The sequence below is a fragment of the Cetorhinus maximus genome, chromosome 30, assembly GCF_964194155.1.
Source record: "Cetorhinus maximus chromosome 30, sCetMax3.hap1.1, whole genome shotgun sequence".
Lineage (NCBI taxonomy): Eukaryota > Metazoa > Chordata > Chondrichthyes > Lamniformes > Cetorhinidae > Cetorhinus > Cetorhinus maximus.
Window position 1 is genome coordinate 8028478 of NC_135908.1, and position 17058 is coordinate 8045535.

Genomic DNA, 17058 nt, shown 5'->3' on the forward strand with positions numbered 1-17058 from the left:
CCCCGCCCCCACATCCTGCCATTGGCTCTCGCCTCAGGCGCATCACCTTTCCACGGCCAATCGGAAAGGGGAACAGCTCTGTTACCCGATTGGCTTAGTCTTGACTGCGTGGCTCAAACAGCTTATGGTCTGCCATGTCCAATATCGCTGTGACTAATAAGTAAAGGCGTTTGGGGAAGTTGAGAAGAGATCACGTTGTTTCGCGCCCCTGTTCGTTTTTCTCCCGGGTTTTGTGGCTGCAGGTTAATTCCGGAGATTAATCCTCCATTCCTGGAGATTCCGGGGCCATGCTGTAGTGTTGGCAACCCTAACCATCTGGCGTTGCCTAGCCGCGCAATCCATTACTCAGACATAAAGCACCCAGCTCTCTGCACCTGGTCAAATCTCTCCTCATCCTCACCCACCAAACTCCCTAGCCCAGTCCCTGTTTGAACAGCTGCCTCCCATCATTAGTTGCGATATTCCCCGTTTGGCAAGCGTTAGCTGGAGGTGCATGCTCATAAACAGCCCCTGTGGTCAGGAATGTGAAGCTTTCATACTCCCAGGCTCCAAAAAATGCTGCTGATTGGATATGCAAGAGAGCAACTGTTCAAGCTGTGGGAAGAAAAGACACAGAGAGAATTCCATTCGTGTGCAGTCAAGTGATCGTGTTACTGGAACGGATTGCAAAGTGAATCGATTTCAAGTAATTTGTTCACTAGTGTGAAGGGTCCAAGTGCCAGGGAACAGAAAATAAAATGAGCAGCAAAGGCAGAAAATGCTGCAAACATTTAGCAGGTCAGTCAGCATCCACAGAGGGAACAAACAAGCTAATCTTACCTTCTTACAGAACCGGAAAAAAAATACAGGATAGCATTTAGAAAAGGACAGGACAAAGGGAGGGGCAAAACATACACAATGCCTGCACTCGAAAACACACACAAATGCAAACACCATGCACATAAGTACACACAAACAGACATGAACGTGCAAGTCTGCAAATGCACATAAATAGTGACGAGGTGCTGTGTGAATGCAACTCTCAGTATCAGGGTAGTTCAGTACGATTCACCAATATCTTTGTTTTAATCTCACACAGCGTAACTTCAACAATTAGAAAGTATAAATAAGGAAAGTTAATAGTTAGAATGACATCTCCTGTTTCCTTTAGGTAGAGATCACTCAGTGCAGTCTTCAGGAGGAGGATGGGGGCAGGCGAGATACAAGGAATCCTTAAACTCTGGTATAAAACAGAATCTCTGATCTAGACCCGGTGCTCACTGATGATGAAGGACTCCACAAAAAAACAGATGACCCGATAATTATCACATTGCTGTTTGCGGAAGCTTGCCACCCGCACAAATTGGCTGCCATATTTACGGAGGGAGTGCTGCACTGTTGGGAGGTGCCGTCTTTCAGATGAGACATCAAACTGCCCTACCTGCCCTGGATGCAGGTGGGGCAATATTTCAAAGAAGAGCAGACGAGTTGTCCCGGCCAACATTCGTCCCTCAATCAGCATCGCAGAAACAAATGATCTGATCATTATCACATTGCTCTTTGTGGGAGCTTGCTGTGCGCAACTTGGCTCCCACATTTCCCACTTTACAAAACTGACTCCATTTCAAAGATACTTCACTGGTTGCAAAGCACCCTGGGACATCCTGACGACATGAAAGGCACTATACGAATGCAAAACTTTATTTTCTTTAATAGTTACTCAGGTTTGCAATACAGAGGCAGCAAAACAAACATCAGGACTCAAATCAGGAGTCCGAGCTCCCCTTAGCCACACTGTTCCATTTTTTTTTTGCTTGGTAAGATACAGTAGCCCCACTATCAGATCATGCATGTAATTATACCATGACAGATCCTTTTCGTTCAACTTCCTGAGTGTTCAGTCACTGGCCAGGTTCAGGGTGCTCTTTGTCACACAAAAGGTTGGTTGATGCAGGCACTTAGAAAGGATACAGAGGAGTTTTTAACCAGCCACTTGGTGTCTCGCTTTACAAAGTGGAAATATTTAAAATCAACTACATACTGGGATAAGGGAGTCAACATGGTGTTCCCCACAATCCACCCTTGCATCGTGGTCTCCTCCCAGACATGGTGGGGTGGAGAGAAACTGAGGGAATAGGGTGGGGCTGCAGTTCCAGGGTGAACTAAAAAAAAAGGCAACATTTATATAGCACCTTTCATGACCACTGGACATCTCAAGGCGCCTTACAGCCAATTAAGTACTTTTGAAGTGTAGTCACTGTTCTCAGCACATAAGGTGATAAGAAACAGGAACAGGAGTAGGCTGTTCAATCCCTCGGGCCTGCTCTGGCATTTAATAAGATCATGGCTGATCTGATTGTAGCCTTAATTCCACTTTCCTACCTGCCTTCCATAACTCTTGACTTCTTAGATGCTTAGAAAATCATAATTTGATCAGGAAGAGTCAACATGGCTTTGTGAAAGGGAAATTGTGTTTAACTAACTTATTAGAGGTTTTTTGAGAAAGTAACAAGGAAAGTGGGTAAAAGGGGAACCTGTGGATGTGATCTACTTGCATTTCCAAAAGGTGTTTGATAAGGTGCCAGATCAAAGATAAGATTAAATGGTGTGTGGGGTACCATATCAGCGTGGATAAAGGATTGGTTGGCTAACAGCAAACAACAAGTAGGGATAAATGGGTCTTTTTCAGGTTGGCAAGCTGTAACTAGTGAGTGCCACAGGGATCAGTCCCGAGGCCCCAACTATTTACAATCTAGATCAGTGACTTGGATGAAGGGGCTGAATGTATGGTAGCTCAATTTGCTGATGTCACCATGTTAAGTAGAAAAGTAAACTGGCAAGAGGAGGTGGAGAGTCTGCAAAGGGAATTAGACAGGTTGAGTGAGTGGGCCAACATTTGGCAGATGGAATATAATGTGGGAAAAATGTGAACTTGATCACTTTGGCAGGAAGAATTGAGAAGCAGCAACTTATTTAAATGGAGAGAGATTGCAAAACTCAGTGGTAGAGAGGGATCTGGGTGTCCTGGTACATAAATACAAAATGTTAATATGTAGGTACAGCAAGTGATTGAAGGCAAATGGAATGTTGGTGTTTATTGCAAGAGGAATGGAATATAATAATAGAGACGTTTTATTGCAGCTGTACAGGGTGTTGGTGAGGCCACACCTGGAATACTCTGTACAGTTTTGGTCACCTTATTTGAAAAAGGTATAATTGTGTTAGAAGCAGTTCAGAGAAGGTTCATTTGACTCATCCCTGGGACTAGGAAAGGTTGAACAGGTTGGGCCTATACCTATTGGAGTTTAGAAGCAGGAGAGGTGATCTTATTGAAACATGTAAGATCCTGAGGGGACTTGACAGGGTGGACGCCAGGAGGAAGTTTCCACTCACGGGGGAGACCAGAACTGGGGGTCACAGTTTAAGAATAAGGGGGCTCCCTTTTAAGAATAAGATGAGGAGAATTTTTTTCTCTCTGAGAGTCGTTAGTCTGTGGAACTCTCTTCCCCAGAAAGCAGTGGTGGCTGGATCATTGAAGCTATTCACAGCAGAATTAGACAGATCTTGATAGACAAGGGAGTCAAGGGCTGTGGGGCAGACAGGAAAGTGGAGTTGAGACACAACCAGATCAGCCATGATCTTATTGAATGGTGCAGCAGGCTCAAAGGGCTGTATGGCCTACTTCTGCTCCTAAGTCCTATGATCCTAAGCCTTTTGGATCAAAAATCTGTCTAACTCAACCATGAATATATTCAATGACCCTGCCTCCAGCTCTCTGGGGAAGAGAATTCCAAAGATTGACAACCCTGTAAAGAGAAGAGATTTCTCCTCACTCTTAAATGGGAGACCCCATATTTATAAACTGTACCCCCTAGTTCTAGATTCCCCCACAAGGGAAAACATCCTCTCAGCATCTATTAACCCCCCTAAGAATCTTATACGTTTCAATAAGATCACCTCTCATTCTTCTAAGCTCCAATGAGTATAAGCCCAACCTACTCAACTTCTCCTCATCAGACAACCCCAGCACAGCAAATCCCCACAAACAGTAATGTCAGAATGGCTAGATAACCTATTCTTGGGATGCTGATTGAGAGGATAAATATTGGCCAGGATACTGGGGGAACTCCTCTGCTCTTCTCCAAATAATGCCATGGGATCTTTTACTTCCACAGTAGGGCAGGTGAGCCCTCGGTTTAATATCTCACCAGAATGACAGCACCTCCAGTAGTGCAGCACTCCCTCAGTAGGGAGCTTCTTTAGTGCACAAGTTCTGGACTGGGACTTGAACCTGGAACCTAGAGGTGTCAGCTGTGGCTCAGTTCATAGCACCCTCGCCTTTGAATCAGAGGGTTGTGGGTTCATGTCCCACTCCCGGAAAAACCAAGAACTGTGATTGTACTCGAAAGAGTTGCAATCTGTGACTGTTGATAACTCGAAAGAGTTTGAACCTGGAACCTTGTGACTTGGTGGGGGTTGGGGTGGGGAAAGTGCTATCAGCTGAGCACTGCTGATACCAATTGGGAGAGATGCAGGATGTACAGCCTTTGGGAATGGAGTTCCGAGAGGATAGAGAACTTGTGTGAACTGAGAGGGAAGTTTGAGCAGAGCGAGTAACTGGTGAGTAGCTTTTGAGGAAGTGATAGTCTATTGAAAACCCAAATGCAATTTATTCCTCTATTCGTAGATTAAAATTCTATCAATTGTGAAGTATAAAAGTGCTCAAACCAACTTAAACACAGCATTGTCAACGTAATATTTCAAAATTTCCCAGAGGAATATCTCTAAACCTCCTGGAAATTGGTACAAGGAAGGGGAGGTGAGTAATGTGAGTGCATGAGTTGTCTGGCACCCTATCCAAGACAGTCAGAAGGATGGAGTTTGAACCCCCTGTTTTGGACAGAATCTCTGCTGCAGACGAGGGAGGACAGTTTTAAAGTCTAAAATAAAATAGCTCATTCCTGAATGGCATTGAAAGGCTTTTAACAAAATTCAGCAGATTTCACTTCCTCTTTTTAAGGTTAAGAAATTACAGCCTGCACATATCTGCAGATTGTCAAACTATGCAGCAAATAAAAAAGAGAACTAAATTCTAGAAAAAGTAAGTTTGAAAGGGGAACAGGATTCTCAAGAAGTGGACTTGAATGAAAAACAGGGTATTAGAGGGTTGAGTAGTGACTTGCATGTGTGTTAAGTCAGCAGCCCATGCTATCTCTGCAATGAATTACTGGTTAGTTTGCTGTTTACTGGTAATGTCGGTTGAGGCAAGGCATGAGGATTGGTTCCTGTTCTTCAAGTTCTGTCCTAAGGTGTTTAATTTCCAGCTGACTTGCCAACAGAGACAAGCACGAGACCATAGAGTGTGAGCTTCAGATCTAATTCATTGTCAATCTGCAGGACAGCACTTTGCTTAGTACTGGACTGAAGTGTCAACCTATAGGTTTCCACTGACTAGAGTCTAGAACTAAGGGCCACAGTTTCAGACAGGTCAGCCATTTAGGATGAGATAAAATTACTTCAATCTTTGGTATTCAGAGCGATGTGGATGCTCAGTCATGAGCAGGGGTTGATAGATTTTCGGGTACTAAGAGAATCAAAGGATGTGGGAAGAGTGCAGGAAGATGCTGAGGTTGAAGGTCAGTCACGATCTTATTGAATAGCCTATTCTGGCTACTATTTCTTACATTCTTTCGTGGAACTTGAACCCACAAACTTCTGTTCCCAACATTGAGGGAGGTGAGAAATTAATGCAATTTTGAGATAATGGGGAAGAATGAGGTAAAGCAGAAGACAGTGCAATGAAGTTTCATTTCAACACAGTGAGTATGTAGGGAGGAGGGGTGAGTGTAAGGTGGGATAAATGGAGCTTAGAGGCAGGCAAGGAAATAGAGAGAAGTTGAGATAAGTCCTACAGCCACTGAAGGATATTTTCTCATATTTGGGAGAATTCAATATATTGCCAAGAGGCAAGTTCTGGCCCAGCACATCTGAGATCTGGCACCTGTAAATTTAATGGGTGGGTTGGGTTCCATGGTGAGGCAGATTGTAGGTGACCTGCGGAAGGAGTTAGTTTGAATGAGCTTCTCTTGTGGTAATGCTTTATATTCCCACAACGGAATCACTTTAAATATGTTGAACACATTCAGTGAACACGACGTTTCCGCAAGGTTTCAAACGATTTGAAATGGTTTGCCTCAGAGCAAGATAAACGTGCAGTCTGAAAGTTGGTTGATTTTAGCCTTAAAACCACATTTACAGAACAAACGGAATGGAAATTCATCAACTTCTGATTCCAGTGACCATCTCAGTTGCATTATTTTTAATTCTCAATCACTGGAGTAACAATTGGCAACTGGGAGTTTGACTTGAAGTCAGAAGTTGTGTTTCGAGGCCTATTTCAGGACTGGTACGTAAACCAAGCTGATTGTCCCAAGCAATAGATTGTCAGAGACACCATGCATTGGATGAGAAGTTAAACTAAGGCCTTGTCTATCTATGACTGTTTTGACATTGGGGCAGGTTAAAGGAAGGATAAAATAATCTTATTCCTACAGCAGTTTCCACATCCTCAGGATGGTTCAAAGTGATTCACAGCCAAAGTATTTTTGAAGCACAGTCACTGTTACATATGCAACCAAATTGCGCAAAACAAGTTCCACAAATAGCAATTAAATAAAGACCAGATAATTGGGTTAGGCATTGGTTGAGGGATACATCTTGACCAGGACACCCTGACTAGGTCACCTTGACCAGGAAGCTGGGAGAACTGCCCTACCCTTCACAGGTGCTGTGTCTTCTGTGTCCACTGGAGGGGGCTGCCAGGATATTGCCTTAAAGTTTCTGATGAAAGAGGGCACCTCTGACAGTGCAGCACTCCTGCACTACTGCCCCAAAGTGTTGGTGGTATACGTCAAGGAAGAGCTAAAATCAGCCATTAGCTGCAATGTACCTAAAAATAAGATGCCTTGTCTGGTAATATTCTTACACAGGAAGAACTTTGTGTGTGTGTTTTCAATTAGGGCCAAAAATTTGTTTGGATAAATGTGCAAAATCTATTATACAAGAAGTTTCAAACAGCACAAGGATTATTTAATGTACCAAGACCTGGACAACAAATGCTAGTTTGCAGAAAAGCCTGAACAGTTTCCACCTTGGCTGTTTCAGATGTATCCTTGGCATCTCTTGGCAGGACAAAGTCACCAACTCAGAGATCCTGGTGCGTGCTCATTACATCAGCATACACTCATTACTAAACTAATGCCGTCTGTGCCTTTCTATATGTCAACCAGCCACTGTCTCACAGCCTTGCTGGACATGCATACCTCCACTAAAAGGACACCAGCAAGCAAGATATGAAGATGATGGACATTGACAACTGGGAGATAGTGTCCGATAGCTGTGACCTCTGGAGGATGACTGTCCGGTGGGACATTGGAAGAGGTTAGCTCGGCTAATCTCTTGGAAAGCTCACCCTGGCCAAGAAAAGAACCCAGAGGAAACAGAGGCCAGCCAATTGTGCACCTTCTCAGCCCTGCAGCAAGTGGGGCAGAGACTACCATGTCAGAGTGGGGCTCCAGAACCGCACCAGCTGATACTTAACACAGACCACCGCAGCGCAAACCGTCTCCTTGCAAGACAAGAGGCTGCCACTGTTTTATAACACACGGGGTGAGATTCCGATGATTTCACATCTATCAATGGATAATGAGCAGTGAGTAACTGGGAGGGATGAATTAAGATTATTACACAAGAATATCAGGCGATATTAAAGCATGCGGCTTCAAATGGGCTGCTCCCTGTCATACATTGCCAAAGTTCTGGCAGCCTTCCTCTGTGTCGTGACATGATGGTTTGCATCTTGGTGGGCAACTCTGGCTCAAAAAAAACAGGTGTGTCCCCAACAGGTCAATGTGATGCATCTAGTATGTGGGTGAAGAGAGTTAGCATGCATTCCGCTCTTGTGTGCTAGTTTGCTTCTCATTTTCAGCCTACTCTGCTGGCTAGCAGCAATGTGGAAAAGAGAGTTAAATGTGTAACTCCCTCCCTTGTCAGTGCACAGCCTCTCCATGGCAAGTCCTCAGCTGTGCCTCCTATTGGAACAAGGTATAAATTCATACAACACTTTTCACATCTGTGACATTGCAAAATGCTTCAGACACAGTGGAATGCTTCTGAACACTGTCATCTGTTGCATCCAGGCAGCAGCCATTTTACACACATTTAACTCCCATCAGCAATCATGAGGCGAATGGCCTATTGATGTCTCTCGTGGTGTTAGCTAATGAATAAGTGTTGAGACAGACACTTAAAATAAGTGCTGTCGGCAGAGTTTAACATCTCACTTGAAAAGGCAGCATCTGTGACAATGCTGCACCTGCCCAGTGCTGCTCAAAAAATATCTTCTCCACAGACAACCAACATCTGGAATAGTCCAGCTAGGCATTTTTAACCTCGCAGTTCAAATGTGCAAATTTCATACAGACTGACTGTTTAAGCATGTGGCAAGCTACAACATCTGGTGCATTATATTGCCACAGTCTGCCACACATCAAAACAAATCATTCGATCAAAATTCAACTAAGACAGAATATGAAAAAGGCCTTTGCTATATGCACACCCATCTATCTACCTGTAACATAAATATCTAATCACTTTCAACGCCAGATTCAGAGAACCTTCCCAAGAAATTAAATGATAGCCTCTTTTCTACCACTATAACTTTCATATGAATGTTCCTGAGCAGTTAAAAAGTGCATAATTGTGTCGGTTCGACAGCAACAGGGAAAATGAAACGGATATAAACTCACATCAAGTCGCTTTGTCTATTTCCATGACTTATTGTTTACTGGCTGGAGGCTTGAAAAAAAAAATTAATTGTTATTAAGAACGTGGAGTTACCGGAAATGGATTCCTGAGAGTTGAATAGGAATTCCTTCGTTTACTCTGGGTTCCTCTCTTGCTGAAGTAATCTGGTGAATTTATCTATTATGTAGGAAAATGATCCCCGGTTGTAAATCGAAGCCCTTGTCCGGACAAGTATTAAACTCCGGAATGATGGAACTGGTGAGACAGCAGCCGCTTGTAAGTTACTCTGTAAATCCTGGTGATTATTCTTCCTCTTAATCAGCTACAGTTTCTTTTTTTTAAACCCTCAATCGCTGATATATTCCACCCAGTATCCCACCCCCTCCTCCTCCTCCCCCCCCCCGCCCCCCCACCACAACCTCCAAAACAAACTTGTCCTTTTTCAGTCTAGTATGTGCTGTTCCTATTTCTCCTCTCCACTTCGCGAAATGAACACTTTGTTCATCTCGGACTCACTGCCCTAGTTTCCTTCCTCTCGACTGTAAAGTTGCGAATTTCAACGCTTTTAACCCTCGAGGTGCTGGACTTTTACATCAGTTGGTTTGCATCTCTTGTTGCACGTACACTGACTCTGGGAGAGAAGGTGCTTTGAACATCTGGCACCAAATTGGACAAAAAGTATTTGGAATTTCTTCATTTTTTTTTGGTGGAAAAACTCCTTTTAAACTCTGCTCTCCAAAAACATTTGCAAAATCGACATTGCCAAGTGCACAGAACATGTTGCACAATATTCTGAGGGCACTTGAAATCCAAAGTGTTTGATAAAAGTTCTTTATTTGTTTGTTATGGTACCAAGGGTCTGTAGACATCTCCATTAGAGAGGAGGGAGAGAGACCATTGTTATATATAACTTGGAGGGCACCACTGCTCATCAGACATAGGCAAGGCAGGGCAGTGGGACCTCCATGAACTACCGCAGCACAATACAGGGATTGAACCCCATGCTGTCATCCTCACTATGCACCACCCTCCAGCCATTAAAGTCAACAGCTAACCAACCCCTAGCTTTAGTTAACATATTTCTAGTTTGGGTAGCACAGAATTTGAGTATCGCTGAAAAAGAGACATGTCAAAGCCTCTCATCTTGCATTCATCAGGACACTTGGCAAGAATATCAATATTAACATGAAAACAACAGTTCATACTGTGTATGAAGACAGTGCTGATTGGTTGGCAAATGGACTCTGATTGGTAGAGGCGTTGCCAAGGAGAATGTACCAGTGATAGCGACTTGACAGTTTAATTTCCAACAGTGCTTGGCAGTTAAACAAGGCAGTTTGACCCTGATTGGTCAAGGCAGTGCCCTGAGGAATGAGACAGCGAGTGGTTGTCATTTACTTGTTTAGCTGAAACAGATGTAATGTGTCTACATGTTCTTTGCCTGTGTATTAATATGTGTAACTTCCAGTACACGCAAATGTGCCACATTGATCGCTTCTTGGCCTTTTGGCTAAGATCAAGTGTAGTCGTGAAGCGATGGCTATAACCAGTCGAGCCCCATACCACGGGGTACCTAACACCGTCCAGGTGACGGTGAAAGACAGCGGAGGAGGAGCACCCATGGATCAGGCCTTCTTCATCAAGCGGATCCTGTTGAAGGCGTGTGGATTTGAAGCGGAGGAGATCTACTCCCTGCAGGACTTCCCCAGCACTGGATTTTTCGATGTGACTTTCAAGCGAGTGGCAGTTTGTGTCAAGTTCCTGAAGGTGTTCGAGGAGAAGAGAGACCAGCCGGAGATGAAGATCCTGACGGTGGAGCCGCTCTTTGCTCTGCCGTTGCAACGGGACCGTGTGGTGACGGTGCATCTCTACAACCCCTACGTCCCTATCGCCGACGTGCTCACCTTCCTCACTAGGTACGTCGACAAGGTTGGGAGCTGCACCAAGGTTAGAGGCGCCTTTGGGATTTGGACATGCAAACGCCAGGTTAAGGTCACGCTCAAGATCGATGGTAAGGGAGCCATCTTCCACCCTCCTTCCAGCTTCGCTATCGGGGGAAGCCGTGGCTACCTTGTCTACACTGGGCAGCCCAAACCTTGTCGCTCATGCTGCAAGTCTGGTCATGTGGCGGCGCCAACTGCAGTGCCGCCCTCTGCAAGAACTGCAAACAGGAAGGGCACCAAACAAAGGACTGCAAACAGACTAAGTGCTGCAACCTGTGTGGCGAGGAAGGTCACCTCTACAGGACCTGCCCCAAACGCTGCCTCACTTACGCACAGGGAGCCAAAGCCAACGAGGGGGAAGCAGAAGAAATGCTTCGTGTCACTACTACCAAGGATACTTGCAACACTCCAACCACCATGGCCCCCAGTGAGAACAACGGGACAAAGGAGGGCACAGAGAGAGACAAGGTGGAGGAAAAGATTGAGGCAGCAGACAGCCAATCAACAGCACTGCCCCCTGACCCTCCCACTCCTCAGGAGAGCGAATCAATGGAGGAGGAGGAAGCAGCGGAAAATCAGCAGGGGGAGTGGCAGCTGGTGAAGAGAGCCAAAAGGAAGAAGGGGCTAAGAAGGGACCAAGCCACTTCCAAGACAAGTGGCAAGAGGCGTCTCCCTATCCGACACGGAGGACAAGGGCAGCTGCTCTTCGGACGAGGATGTGCCAGGGCGGCACCTACAGAAGAAGCGGCAAAGCTCTAGGGAGCTGGAGGACGAGACACCCGAGCTCCAGAACATTGGAGACAATGAGGAGACCAGCGCATCCCAACTTTGCCCACAACCCGAAGAGGCCAGCGCACCCCAGCCCCAGGAATCTGGGAGCAGTGAGGCGCTCAGCGCACCCCAGTTCTGGGAAGCCGGGAGCAGCAACGCCCCAGAGGGGGAGAGGATTGGAGAAGCTTCTCCAACAGAGGACATTTCAAATCCCATTCTCTGCACGGACCCCCAGATGCCACCTGAGCAGAACACTGCCAATGGGGAGGTTCAGGACAGTTTCCTCAGCCCAACCAAGATGAGGCAATTTGTGAACACTATGGGTATGCAGGAGCAGACCAAAGGTCTGGGACTCTCAGAGGTAACAGGTTTGGTAAGAGACTAAATGCTTTAAAATGGGTGTAAAGATTGTATCCATAAATGTGCGTAGCATTAAATCTACTGCGCGATGTGTTGCGACCTTGGACTACCTTGCCAAGGTCAAAGCTGACCTGTTGTTTCTGCAGGAGTGTGCGATACCGCACCTCAGCTCCTACAGGCAATGGTCACGATGGTGGTCCCAAGGGCCATCGGTCTGGTCGGGCGGAAACGACTCTCGTTCCTCCGGCCTGGGTATTCTGCTGCGGGGAGGCAACTTCACCGTCTCCGAGGTCAAGGAGGTGGTGGGCGGGCGACTCCTCGTAGCAGACGTAATGTACAAGAACGCTCCACTCCGGTTAATTAACGTGTATGGCCCGGCACAAGGGGCTGAGCGGCTGGAGGTATTTCAGCAGCTCCCACTGCTGCTGGCGACCTCCAGGCCGGTCATTCTGGGCGGTGACTTCAACTGCATCATCGATGCGGCTGGACGATCCGGCAGGGCCAGCAGCAGATTGGACGCTACATCCAGATCCCTGATGGAAACAGTTAAGGATGCCAAGCTGCACGACGTCTTCAGCAACCCTGCAGACGGAGCGCAGCGTAGATACACCTGGTCGCGGCCAGACGGGTCCATCCGTTCCAGGATAGACTTCCTGTTTGTGTCCTGTGCGTTCGCAGTCAGATCCACTGACATCAAGCCGGTGTTCTTCTCTGACCACTGCCTCATACTGGCTGACTGTCACTTACAGGAAGACCAGAGGGTGGGCAGGGGGGCATGGAAGCTAAACGTGCAACTGCTGACCCCAGAGAACATTGAGGAGCTCAAGAGGGATTACAAAGGTTGGAGAACCGTGAAACCCCTCTTTGAGTCCCTGACACACTGGTGGGAAGCGGTCAAGGGAAACATCAAGAGGTTTTTCATCCTCAAAGGCACCCAGAAAGCTAGAAAGGAACAGAGGGAAATGTCCCGACTCCAGAAAAAGATGCAGAATCTGCTCCAGCTGCAGTCGATGGGGGTCGATGTCAAGGAGGAACTCCAAGAGGTGAAGAGCCAGCAAGCCTCGCTCTTTGCCTCGGAGGCCTCCAAGATCATCTTCCGTTCCAGAGTCCGCTCCGTGGAGCAGGATGAGACGTGCTCACGTTTCTTCTTCCAAAAGGTACACAGAGAGCGCTCTGTGATCAGCAGCCTGAAGGAAGAAGACGGCTCAGTAAAGTCATCACGGTCCGACATCTTGAGGATCAGCAAATCCTTTTATGCCGGATTGTATGACGTGAAGCCCACGGACAGCACGGCCTCCCAGTCCTTCCTGTCCTCTATCACGGAGGTCTTAGACGACAGTACACGGGAGAGCCTGGACAAACCGCTAACTCCTGACGAACTGACTAAGGCCCTTGAGTCCTTCGAGAAGAGTAAAACTCCCGGAAGCGACGGCTTGCCGGCGGAGTTGTATTCGGCTCTGTGGGACTTGATCGGCCCAGACCTGCTAGGAGTGTACGAGAGTATGCTCCTGGCTGGTAGTATGTCAGAATCCATGAGGAAAGGCATCATCACCCTCATCTACAAGCACAAGGGGGGAAGGGAGGAAATTAGAAATTGGCGACCCATTTCACTGTTGAATATGGACTATAAGATACTGTCCAAGGTCATCGCCAATCGGGTCAAATCTGCTCTGGAATTGGTGATCCACCCTGACCAGACCTGCACTGTGCCAGGCAGGAAGATCTCTGACAGCCTCGCGCTGCTCAGGGATACGATTGCCTATGTACAGGACAGGGGTGTGGATACCTGCCTCATCAGTTTGGATCAGGAGAAAGCCTTTGACAGAATATCGCACACCTACATGGTGGATGTACTCTCCAAAATGGGGTTTGGGGAGGGAATTCGCAATTGGATCCAACTGCTCTACACTAATATCAGTAGCGCAGTCTCAATCAATGGGTGGGAAACAGATAGCTTTCCGATTAAATCTGGAGTCAGGCAGGGCTGCCCTCTCTCCCCTGTCCTGTTTGTGTGTTGCATAGAACCCTTTGCCGAGTCCATCAGGAAGGATCCGGGCATAAGAGGAGTGACGATCCCAGGCAGTGGAGGCACTCAGGTCAAAGCCTCCCTGTACATGGACGATGTCGCCGTCTTCTGCTCGGATCCGTTGTCGGTGCGCAGACTGATCCACATCTGCGATCAGTTCGAACTGGCTTCGGGAACCAAGGTAAATCATGGGAAGAGCGAGGCCATGTTCTTTGAGAACTGGGCTGACCGATTCTTTGTCCTCTTCACCGTCAGGGCTGATGGCCTGAAAGTGCTGGGTATATGGTTCGGAGGGACTGGGGCATGTTTTAGAAACTGGAAGGAGTGAGTGTCCATGGTGCAAAGAAAACTGGGCGTGTGGGAGCAACGCTCCCTCTCCATTGCGGGTAAGAACCTGGTCATCAGGTGTGAGGCACTCTCGCTGTTGCTGTACGTGGCGCAGGTCTGGCCCATTCCACACTTCTGCATGATGGCGATCACCCGAGCCATCTTCCGCTTTATCTGGAGGTCGAAAATGGATTGTGTCCGCAGGGACGCGATGTACAAGCCTCTAGATAAGGGGGAAAAAAAACGTGCCCAACATCGCCCTCATCCTGATGGCCATCTTTGCGTGTGGCTGCATCAAGCTGTGTGTAGACCCTCGGTACGCAAACACCAAGTGTCACTACGTGCTGAGGTTCTACCTGTCCCCGGTGTTGCGAAGGATGGGTCTGGCCACGCTGCCGCAGAACGCTCCAAGTAGTTGGACCGTGCCGTACCACCTGTCCCTCGTGGGAAAATTTATGCAGAGAAATACCTTTGACCACGAGTCCATCAGGCAGTGGTCGGCACATAACGTCTTAGAGGCCCTGAGAGAAAGGAGAGGGTGGATCCTGTGGGATGATTCCCTGAGCAGACTGTCAAAGTCATTTGGCAGAATGTCTCATCGCCAGAACTTTCCAACAAGCACCAAGACGTAGCTTGGCTGGTGGTGAGAAAGGCCCTCCCCGTCAGATCCTTCCTACACGCCAGGAGTCTCACCCCCTCTGCACGTTGCCATCGAGGTGGCTGTGGTGGGGAAGAGACCGTTGTTCACCTCCTTGTGGATTGTGCCTTTGCAAAGAAGGTCTGGAGAGAGATGCAGTGGTTGCTGTCGAGGTTCATCCCGAGCAGTGCTGTGACACAGGACTCTGTGCTCTATGGGCTGTTCCCAGGGACACACACCGAGACAAGCATCAACTGCAGCTGGAGGATCATCAACTCAGTGAAAGACGCTCTTTGGTCTGCCCGAAACTTGTTGGTCTTCCAGCGCAAAGAGTTGTCCCCGACCGAGTGTTGTAGACTGGCACATTCCAAGGTCCAGGACTACGTGCTGAGGGACGCACTAAAGCTTGGGGCAGCCGCCGCAAAGGTGCAATGGGGAAAGGTGGCTGTCTGAGACCTTTCTGCCATAGTGCACCGAGGGACTGGGAACTGTTGAGAGCCCCTCGGGCTGTACAGCTGAAAATGAATGTATGCAGTGAATACTAAGTGTATTATAAATGTATTGAAGCACCTCAGAGTGCAACATGATGTATGTTGATAACTCCAATACCTTTGTCTGATTGTCTGCATTGACCATATTGAAATGATTGTAATATTCATTGATTGTATTGATGCACCTCGTGATCCATGTGTAAAAGTTGAATCTGATTGTACTTATGCGATGGTGATTTTGAAATGTTTTGGAATGTTCCAGATATTTTATGAATAAAGTATATTCTTCCAAAAAAAAATCATTGTGAGCCCAACTGACAATCTTAAGTTGGTTGTCAGCATAATTCTTAGCACACTGAGGATTATTTAGCAAATGTTGTTCAATCGTGGAATCACATCTAATATTGGACTGTGTGTTTTGAGTTTTGCAAGCACAGGCTGGTTGGGTTACAGTCTGTACCTTGCCCATTGTGAACAGCAGTTTGATACAATCTGCCAGTCTTTGGAGGTATGACATCACACTGGCATTGAAATTCATATACCATATCCCAATGCGTATATTGACGCCTTCACCGGTCAATGTATGTGTTGGGATTCTTACAGTTCCATGCACTATAAGATTGGTCTTATCGGCAGCCTTGTAAATAGGGCCTGAGCTATTTGCTCACCATGCAAGCTCGATGCTGAAATGGGGCACATCAAAGGCATCCTGTGGCAAAATAACTACCCTGATCAGACCATTTCGCGCCACATGTCGTGCTAACTCATGAACCAGGTCTAAGGCCATCACTTTCAGCCCTGAAAAATTCCCAGTCTACCCTAGATTACCCTGGAAGGGCGAGGTATCTCAAAACTTTGAGCAACAGGTGAAGCTAGCTGTTTCACGCTGTTATATGCAGTAACAACACGAGTGGTATTCGTCACTAACAGGAGGCTGTGGTCAAGCCAAAAAGACGTTCTCCTGCTGATCACACAAATGAGTAATGTGGTATATGAATTTCAGTGCCAGTGTGATGCCAGGTATATAGGCCGTACATCCCCAAGACTGGCGGATTGTATCCAACCATTGTTCACAACGGGCAAGGTACAGACCGTAACCCAACCAGCCCGTGCTTGCAAAACTCAAAACACACAGTCCAACATTAGATGTGATTCCGAGATTGGACAACACTTGCTAAATAATCCTCCATGTGCTAAGAATTACGCTGACAACCAATTTAAGATTGTCAGTCGGGCTCACAATGTGGTACATTTGCGTGTACTGGAAGCTACATATATTAATACACAGGGCCCTGTTCTTTGCAGACAGAGAGAACACGTACACACATTACACCTGTTTCAGCTAAACAAAATAAGTGACAACCACTCGCTGGCTCATTCCTCAGGGCAATGTCTTGACCAATCAGGGTCAAGTGCCTGATTTAAATTTCAAATAATGCTTGGCAGTTATCTGTCAGTCACTATCACTGGTACATTCTCTATGGCAACGCCTCTACCAATCGGAGTCCACTTGCCAACCAATCAGCACTCTTTTCACATACAGTATAAATTGTTGTTTTCCCCTTATATTGGTATTCTTGAAAAGTGCCCTGATGAAAAGTTTTGACATGTCTCTTTTCAGCAATACGCATTTCTATCCCATAAACGTTTCGAGCACGTGGTCCCACTTAAAAAATATAGATAGTGGGTGATTTCCTGTTGTGTTTTTTGGATTTTGGC

The 17058-nt window shown here is 46.8% G+C and overlaps 1 protein-coding gene across 3 annotated transcripts in view; it reads right to left on the bottom strand.

Moving 5' to 3' along the window:
- Positions 1-9114, bottom strand: part of fes (FES proto-oncogene, tyrosine kinase) — a 43419-nt gene extending 34305 nt beyond the window's left edge. For 2 of the 3 annotated variants that reach the window (XM_078532389.1, XM_078532387.1), the window contains exon 1: positions 8878-9114. The gene's annotated coding sequence lies outside the window, so the exon portion shown is untranslated. Of the gene's footprint in view, positions 1-8786; positions 8806-8877 lie in introns of those variants that run through there. The other variant, XM_078532388.1, reaches the window with a different exon arrangement.
- Positions 9115-17058: the final 7944 nt, after the last annotated feature.